Source organism: Tasmannia lanceolata, unplaced genomic scaffold (assembly GCF_043159265.1).
Source record: "Tasmannia lanceolata isolate RefF3 unplaced genomic scaffold, GAP_Taslan_0.1 ptg000006l, whole genome shotgun sequence".
Classification (NCBI taxonomy): domain Eukaryota; kingdom Viridiplantae; phylum Streptophyta; class Magnoliopsida; order Canellales; family Winteraceae; genus Tasmannia; species Tasmannia lanceolata.
In genome coordinates, this window is record NW_027518683.1 from 36,918,295 (window position 1) to 36,926,757 (window position 8,463).

An 8,463-nucleotide genomic window follows, 5' to 3' on the forward strand; every position below is an offset into this window, starting at 1 on the left:
TCTATGACTCAATTGCTAATAATAGCAATCAGTTGTGATGAGGTTGAACTCCCTAACTCTAGGACACCCTAAAACCTAGGACACAACGCGAGGTAAGTGTTCCTCATTGGTTCTAAAGGTCCTTACGAAGAGATACCGTTATTCAACGGTTCGAAAAGCACTGATTAAATGATCTTAATTTCTTAAGTAAATAATTTTCAATTTTTCAAAGATTTTCGATTCCTAACATCTAAGGAATACCAAAGGCTCTATGGTTGGCAAATTTCAGCCTTGAGTAGCATCCATGGAAGGGCATCGTGATGTCAATCCTTGTATAATTTAAGACATAAATTATAGTATATTATTGCCTGGCATGATTCTCAGGATTTCCGTGGACAGTGGACCTCGGAGCCAACAACACACTATAATTTACGTGCTCAAATTATACAGGAACGATCACAATTAGTATACGATTATGAATGCGATATCGGCAGTTAAACTGTCACAGCATAGTCAATTTACAAAGGGAATCTATAACCTCTAGAGTTTCTGTTTCAAACAATATTAAGGTTAAATATATGATAAAAAATTAGGGTTTTCTGAAAGTTTTCACTGACTTTGTGTTGATTTGCTATTAAGTTGTGATTTATTAACATTAAGACCAGATTGCTAGGATTACACAGTAACCCTACGCAATCGAACTCTAAATTCATTGCAACTTTTTCAGTAACAAGATATAAATGAGTTTAGACTACTGGAAAAGTTTCATGAATTTGGAATAAGTTTTGCTATCAATTTCTGAATTTCTGAATTTCTAAAATTTAGGTCAGATTGCAAATTAACTAATTAACTCATAGCATACGAATCTCAAATCAAGTAAAAATGTTACAGTATAGATGGAATCATGGTATTAAACTACTGTCAAAATTTCAAGGTGTTTATCAAGAGTTGATGCCAATTAAAATTCATAGAAAATTTAGATAAAATCAATGAATCAATTAACAAGTAAATTAAATGGTATCCTAAAATCATGTACAAATTCCAGTAGATATTAAATATGCTATATGATTTACTGTCAAAATTTTAAGACCTAATAATTAATGTTTCTCCATAAAATTGATTTTTGAATAAAAAGGGAATTTCGTTTCCTAGAAATTAAAACCCCTTTTTTTAAAAGAAAATTGTGAAATCATATTAAACCTTTGTAAAATATTTTAAAATTTTTTCACTAACCTTCTAATGGCCTAAACTATTGGTTTGTAGGGAAAAGATTCAAAATTTCATTAATTTAATATAAAAAAGAATTACGACACTTAAAAAGAAGAAGCGATTAGAAAACAAATAAAAAAACATTTTTTCAAAAAAAATTTCATGAGAAATTTAATTTATTATTGAACATTAATTCTGGAGAGGTTCATCAATTTTTAAAATCTTTTGATATTTATTAAAAATGACCGAAATTTAAAATAATTTAAAACCGGATTAAAAAAATTCAAAAAAATCCAAAACTTTTTAGGCGGTCTGGAAATCAAAACATTGGTTTGGAAATAAGATTTCACAAATTTTGGAAATGGTTTGATCTACTTTTGGCTTCGTTCATCAAGAAATAACCCCTTTCGGGGTTATTTTTTGAAAAATAGAATGAAAATTAAAACGGCCAAACCGCGATTGGAAATTAAGTTTTCACTAGTACTTTATTTTATAGAAATCTAAAAAAATATCAGTTTTTAAAGAAACCCACGTTTTCAAACACTTGCTTTGATAATCTTATTTAAATCCATATTAAATAAAAAACGAAAGAAAATCATTATTAAATGAAGGAAAATTAATTTTTTGGAGACATTTTGGATTTTGAAAACTTATAATCTATATTATAACATACTGGAATTTCAAGGAATAATTGATTGATTTGATCTATCAAAAGTAAAATCCTAGCATGCTTTTCTACTTTTGATATTACAAAGATAAATATCCTACCGTTGATCGCGCTCCTTGTCTCTAGGGTGCATAGATCCGAGGTATACGCTTTGTCGCACCCTTTTATATGATGAAGAAAATCCAAAGAACACCCCAAAAATCCTTGATGTGTGATTTGTTGAAGAAGAAAAGAAAATTCAAGAATCCTTTTTATGAAGAACCTTTGAGAGAGATGAACACACTTAAAGAGAGAAGAGGTGTTTTTTTTTTTTGGGAGGGGTGGGAGAATAGAAAATCAGAGAAAAGGGGACGACTCCATCTCTTTTTTTTTTTGCTGTGTTTTCTTGGCATAAAATATCTCTTGCTTGGATTCCGTTGGGTTCCTTGTCAATAGGTGAAACTGGGTCGGATTCACTACTTTGATAGCTACATCTAATCTCACACCTCAGTCCTTCACATCTTCTCTCATCTCTTATCCCATCTCTTTTTCAACTCTCATATCTCATCAGTGCACTCACTTTCTCTTTAAAAAGAAAATTCTATCTTATCTCCTCCTCCTTAGTTGGTCGAACTACCGTTTTGGACTAGAAAATTTTGTGGCCGGACACCTACTTGCCTCAGTGCTTGGTCACAGATTACCTTTGTGACCCTAATCCTTTGGTTGATATTTCATTTGTTGAACTCTCTTAAAGTGATATTGGTGGATGAATTCTACTCTTGGAGGAGCTTCGGTATTTGGATTCTAATCTTGAAGAATACATTGGTGGTCAAATCATAATTTGATTGAATTTCTCGAAAAGGTATGTCATTATTCCTTTTTATTTTCTTTTTCTATAATCACATGTTTAGGGATGTTGTTATGCTTGCATGTTTTAGGAATTCTAGTTTTTTTTTATTATATATTTCCCTTTTTAATTTCTGTTTTTATGTTTAAATTTTGCATGATCAAGCCTCTTTGGATTTGTTAGTCATATGTCCTTATTTCTTTTTCTTATTTAATTACATCCAATTACGATTGCATACTTAGGAATTAGGAGAAATTTTTTTGGTCTTGAGCTCTAAGAATTTTGGGTTCTTTTTGGGCAAAACTATGAAAGCTACTTTAAAATTAGAGAAAACGGTTCCTACACATATGTGTAGAGAGTTCTCTACACACTAGCTTAAAATACAGTGGGGGCCCACATTGTTTAGGTGATCCAAGCCATCCATTTTAAAGGCCCTCACATAGATAGGGTGTCTACAAAAAATCAGATCCATAGGATCATCCCAACCCTACGATTTGTGGAGGTAAAATGGATGTCTTTAAACCTTCACAAATTAGTTCATTTTTTGCCTCCATAGTTCGAATGGTTAGGATGATCCTATGGATCTGATTTTTTGTGGACACCCTATCTATGTGAGGGCCTTAAAAATGATTGGTTTGGATCACCCAAATAATGTGGCCCCCACTGTATTTTAAGCTAGTGTGTAGATAACTTATCTACACATATGTGTAGGAACCATTTTCTCTTAAAATTAATTCTCAAGATAAAAAAATGTAAAACCTAATGTTATTCACATTCCAATTCGAAAACAGATAAAATCCAGTCCCAAACACCCTGTTTGGAAAGCAAAATCCAGTCCCAAACACCCTGTTTGGAAAGTAAAATCCAGTCCTAAACACCCTGTTTGGAAAGTAAAATCCAGTCCCAAACACCCTGTTTGGAAAGCAAAATCCAGTCCCAAACACCCTGTTTAGAAAGCAAAATCAATTCCCAAACAGCCCGCTTGGAACCCAAAATCCATTCCCAAATAGCTCATTAGAATGAAATAATCACAGCCCATTAATCATTAAAAGACAAAAAGTAATAAGACAAAACGTGGTAGTTCCAATATCATTCTAGTCATAGCGCTAGCTGCTTGTCTTTAAACAGATTTTTCAACCTCTAAACAGTAGAATCGTGGAAAATGGTCAACTACAAAGTTGTAGATATTTTTGTGCCGTTTCCAACGAGTATTTTTTCTTGATCAGAGGACGAGCGGTTAAAACGTTATACCCAAAATGGTTGCAGCACAACTTTAGGCATTTCCAGTTTAATGTTGCTGTCCTTTTGCTTGTAGCACAATTTCGAACTACTAAGCCACAAATTCACAGAAAATAGTAGACTACAAAGTTGAAGCCCTTTGAAATATCTTTCCAACGCATATTCGTACGTTAAATTTGGCTAAATTGTTAAACAGTTATGACAGTTTTAGTAGGCTGCATTTGATAAATATTTAAATGGTTAAGGTTTTGTCGAATTTGTGCAATTGTCAAAACATGGTTGTGTTAATATCATTCTCTAAACCAAAAATAAAAGACATTAATTTAAAATACATCCAACCTAAAAATCACAAATCTTAGATTTACCCATTTAAAAACCACTAATCTAAATCCGTTAAAAGCCATTAACCAAAAGGCCAATAAAAGTTGCAGGTGAAACTAAAGCCTTATAAATAAACAACCTAAAAAAGACACCAAACACACATAAAAACTCTCAAACAACTAAAAGCTTCAAGAAAACTTTAAAAGACTCAACAAACCCAAAAAGAACTCGAAATTCCTAAGAGCTTTTGGATTCAAAATTTCATAGGAACCTTTAGGGCCCCTTTAGGAACACTTACGTAACGTCGTGTCCTAGGTTTTAGGGAGTCCTAGAGTTAGGAGTCCAGCCTCATCACGGCCGTTTGCTATGGATAGCAACCGTGCCATAGATCTAGTTACACTAGTTACCCAACTTTTCCCATAGGACTGGCCTAGTTACCTAGGATGTAGGTTAACATGCATTAGTCGAATGGACATCTTGCACTTAGCTAGGGCCATATAGCATCTTAGATGAAGTCATAGGATAATAAAAGCTATTTCACTTGAGCTAAATAATCTCTCTTAAACTGTTGAAACAGTCCATCCAATCTAGATCTGTGTCCTAGATGAGTTAGGCATAAGTAGCTTAGTTTAGGTGCACCGAACTACGTCGACTCTGATCCGAGTGAAGCTTGGGTACGTAGGCAGCATGGATGCTTGATGGCATACCAATCACGAGTCGGTCCCACACACAAATGGTGGGGTTTTGTATATTAGTTTTTTTTATAAATTCTTAATTAAAATATATAGGATTTCCCTCAAATTAGCATTTTAGGAGAATATTCACATAGATTGAATCCTAACAAATTAAGAAAATCAAGATACACATTAGGGAATACATTAAAATTAGATCTTATGATGCATGTCACGTAGTTCGCACATTAATATAGAGTTAAATGAGCCATTTAAAAGAAATTCAAGAGAGTTAACTTTTGGAATTGAAGACCGATTATCGAGCAGGAATGGTGCATGTGGTGGTAAACTTCCCATACCTTCCATTCTCGTAACCAGGTAACGAGTCTAAATTTCTCGTCATTTATGGGTCCTAGATCCCCATCTAGGTGGCGACTCTGTCACTCTCTTTTGTGTGGAATTCGGATTGCCTTAGTGATCCCAAGTTCACGGAAAAGATGAATTAAATCACACATTGCTAGGCTCGGCGGCTTACCCCTGCCCTTATGGGTACTGGGTTGCATGTTTGTTTGCACCTTATGGCTTGGTTGCTGCCTGCTTGGTTGGGTAATTAAAATCAATAATAAAAAGCACAAGTCATTCGCGTGGGTACGAGAGACCAAGAGAGAGCGTGGCGGCTTGCGCCCCACTCCTCTCGCGGGATCGGGTCCCACACCGTCATGCTGCCAGATTTTACCTAAAATATTTTGAGTATGACCTCTATCCTTTAGGGTAATTGATAAACCATGGGTTTACCGTACCACGATTCTTTTGTAAGGCCGTCATGCTGCCAGATTTTACCCAAGATATTTTGAGTGTGACCGCTATCATTTAGGATTATCGATAAATCACGTGTTTACCTTACCATGACCCTTCTTACAATTGTTGTGCTGCTGATTCTTACCCAAGGGAGGGATGTGTCTGTGTTATCTCTTGTTTCAACTTGTGTATAACATTTTCATGAGATTGCCTCATACTAAAATTAGTGTTTGTCAATTCCATGATAGGGGTCTAACCTAATTGACTTCACCCATTTGCTGCACTAGTTTCCTCTCACCCTGCTCAGACAAAATGGCTATCTGTGGATTCCCTAAAAGAAATGACGAAGAACCTATATAGAGAGCTATTAAATATGAAGGAGGATGTGAACCAGCTAAAAAACCGAGCTAACAAGAAATCTGTGACCTTTGAGGACTTTGTAGTCCAAAATACCCTCTTATGATCCCTGTTCCTATCCCAGTCGTAGTAGCAAATATTTATGGTTCTAAAGCCAAGGAACATGTTGAAGAGAAGTGTTTCCCATCTCCCACTTCAAGAGGAAAGGAGAAAGAACTTGTTAAAGAGGTTGATAAATTACCTCCGGTAACCCTTATTCCTATCCTAGCCGTAGCAGCTTGTCTTGATGATCCTAAAGATAAGCAACATGCTGAAAAAGAAGTGTCTCCCATCTCCTACTTCCGTAGGAAAGGTGAAAGAACTATTTAAAGAGATTGAGAAGTTGACCTTTGATCAACAGAATGTGAAGAACCCAAAGAATGATAACAAACCTGTTGTTTATTCCAAGAAAATTAGCAGTATTGAGTCATCCCATCAAGCATCCCAAGCTATCGTGCATAAGTCTGATAAAGGGAAGGAGGAACCAGCATGTAAACCCAAGAAGAAGTTCACTCAATTATCGAGACCTCCAGTAGTTATTCTCCGAAAACTTGTTAAGGATGGGCAGTTGAAACTTATGGTTCCGAAGCCGCCCCCAAAGGTTCTTCCAAGGTCTATAACAAGGATGAATACTGTGAATATCACCAAGGCCCTGGTCATGTCACCAATCGTTGTCACTCCCTTAGATTTGCGATCCAAGACCTCATAGATAGGGATCGTCCCATTTGGCCCGGGTTTAATGCTACTCTGAATCCTTTGCCTAATCATGTTGCAATTTCTTCACCTGCTACTAAAGCCATCTCGACGGTTGAGCCTTTTAAAGATCCCACGATCATCATTCGTCCCACCTTTGAATTATGAATTTCTTCAGTTGCAAACTTGAGAATGTCAAAGTTTGAGATGTGATGGGGTGGTCATATGCCAGGAAAATCGTCACCACTTTCAGTTATTGAAGATCAGCTTAAGCCAGGTTGATATGATATACACCAAAGTTGAATCCTCAGTCATCACCATCACGGAGGGAGGCATGCTACCTGTGAACTTTCAGTGCCAGTTTATTACCGTCGAAGAAGTGTCCTGCGTTTTAAATTTTTTATTTTGTTCAGTATATGCCAATTATCATTTGAAGTTGGAAGGTCTAGTTGTGTCCATGTCAGTCCTAAGCCTGTTGAGTCTTTTAGTCTTTCTCATTGACTCAAAGTTTAGTCTTTTGTCAAATCTGTTGTGTTGAGCCACGTCAAAAAAATGTCATGTTTGTCAGTCGGGTTCATTCAGAGTCAGTGTTTTGTCTTCTATTAAATTCAATGTAGAGCCCATTGAGAAGCGTAAAAAATCATCAATGTACTTACATTTTTTAATTTAATAAAGTATTTGGTTTCGTATCTTTGATACTCTATGATTCACTCTTAGATCTAATGTTTAAATAACTAAAGAAACCCTTATCGAATGAGAATGCAGACGAAATTTTCCTCAAGATCTGAAAAATGGTCAAACGAGAGGAAGGGCGTCTAGCATAGCCACTTGAAGAAGAAATCGAAGCTATCGATAGTGGTATCGAAATCCGAAACTCGGGAAAGATAGATTGGCAAAACTTTATCTCCCGAGGAGCGCGAAGAATTGATAAACTTGTTTAGAGGGGTTCGGGGTGGTCTTGCTTGATCCTATAAGGATAAACCAGGTGAATGCCCTGTTGTGGTGCAAGGCAAGACTCCATCAGTTTTAGACAAGTAGTCAAAAGCAGAAATCTTAGAGAGAAGAGCATCAGATATCCAATGGAGTTAATGAAACATTAAGAGAAGACTTTCAGATGCAAAGTCGCATTCATAGAACTTGATCCTCAAAAAAAACACTTGGGTTGTATATTTTGGAGGGATTTCAAGTCATAGTATTGAGAGAGTAGGGACAGTTCTTATGTCCGAAAGAAAGAGAGTATCCAAAAGAGAAGGAAAGCATGAGAAAGATAAAAGGAGAAGGGAGTGAGTCTCTAAGACAACTCCTTAGGAAAATCCAAGACCCAGATGATGGAGTTGATGAGATAGATTGAATATGAGAATCGTCTTCACCATTTGGAGACAAATGAGAGTTGTAGAATCTTAGACATAAATTCAAGATCCTGAGAAAAGAATAGAGCACCGTGGTTGAAGTCTTGCCTGAAAAACCGCCAGACTACTCGACAAAAATATTCAAAGTCTTTGAACCTTAAGCAAATGAGCTTGCACGTCAAATACACTAGGACGCCATCCTTTGACGCTTGAGCTTTGATAGCCAAAATTCCAACGTTTAAAAAATTCTTTTGTGAACCCTTTGAGCCAAAAGTTAAAACCAAACAATTTTTCCAAACACATAATAAACTAAGG

At 35.8% G+C, this 8,463-nt stretch overlaps 1 long non-coding RNA gene across 1 annotated transcript; it reads left to right on the plus strand.

Moving 5' to 3' along the window:
* Positions 1 to 1,315: 1,315 nt before the first annotated feature.
* LOC143878580 (uncharacterized) lies at positions 1,316 to 7,488 on the plus strand. Its single transcript, XR_013251024.1, has 2 exons — positions 1,316 to 2,696; positions 5,959 to 7,488. It is a non-coding gene; the product is annotated as an uncharacterized LOC143878580 (long non-coding RNA).
* Positions 7,489 to 8,463: the final 975 nt, after the last annotated feature.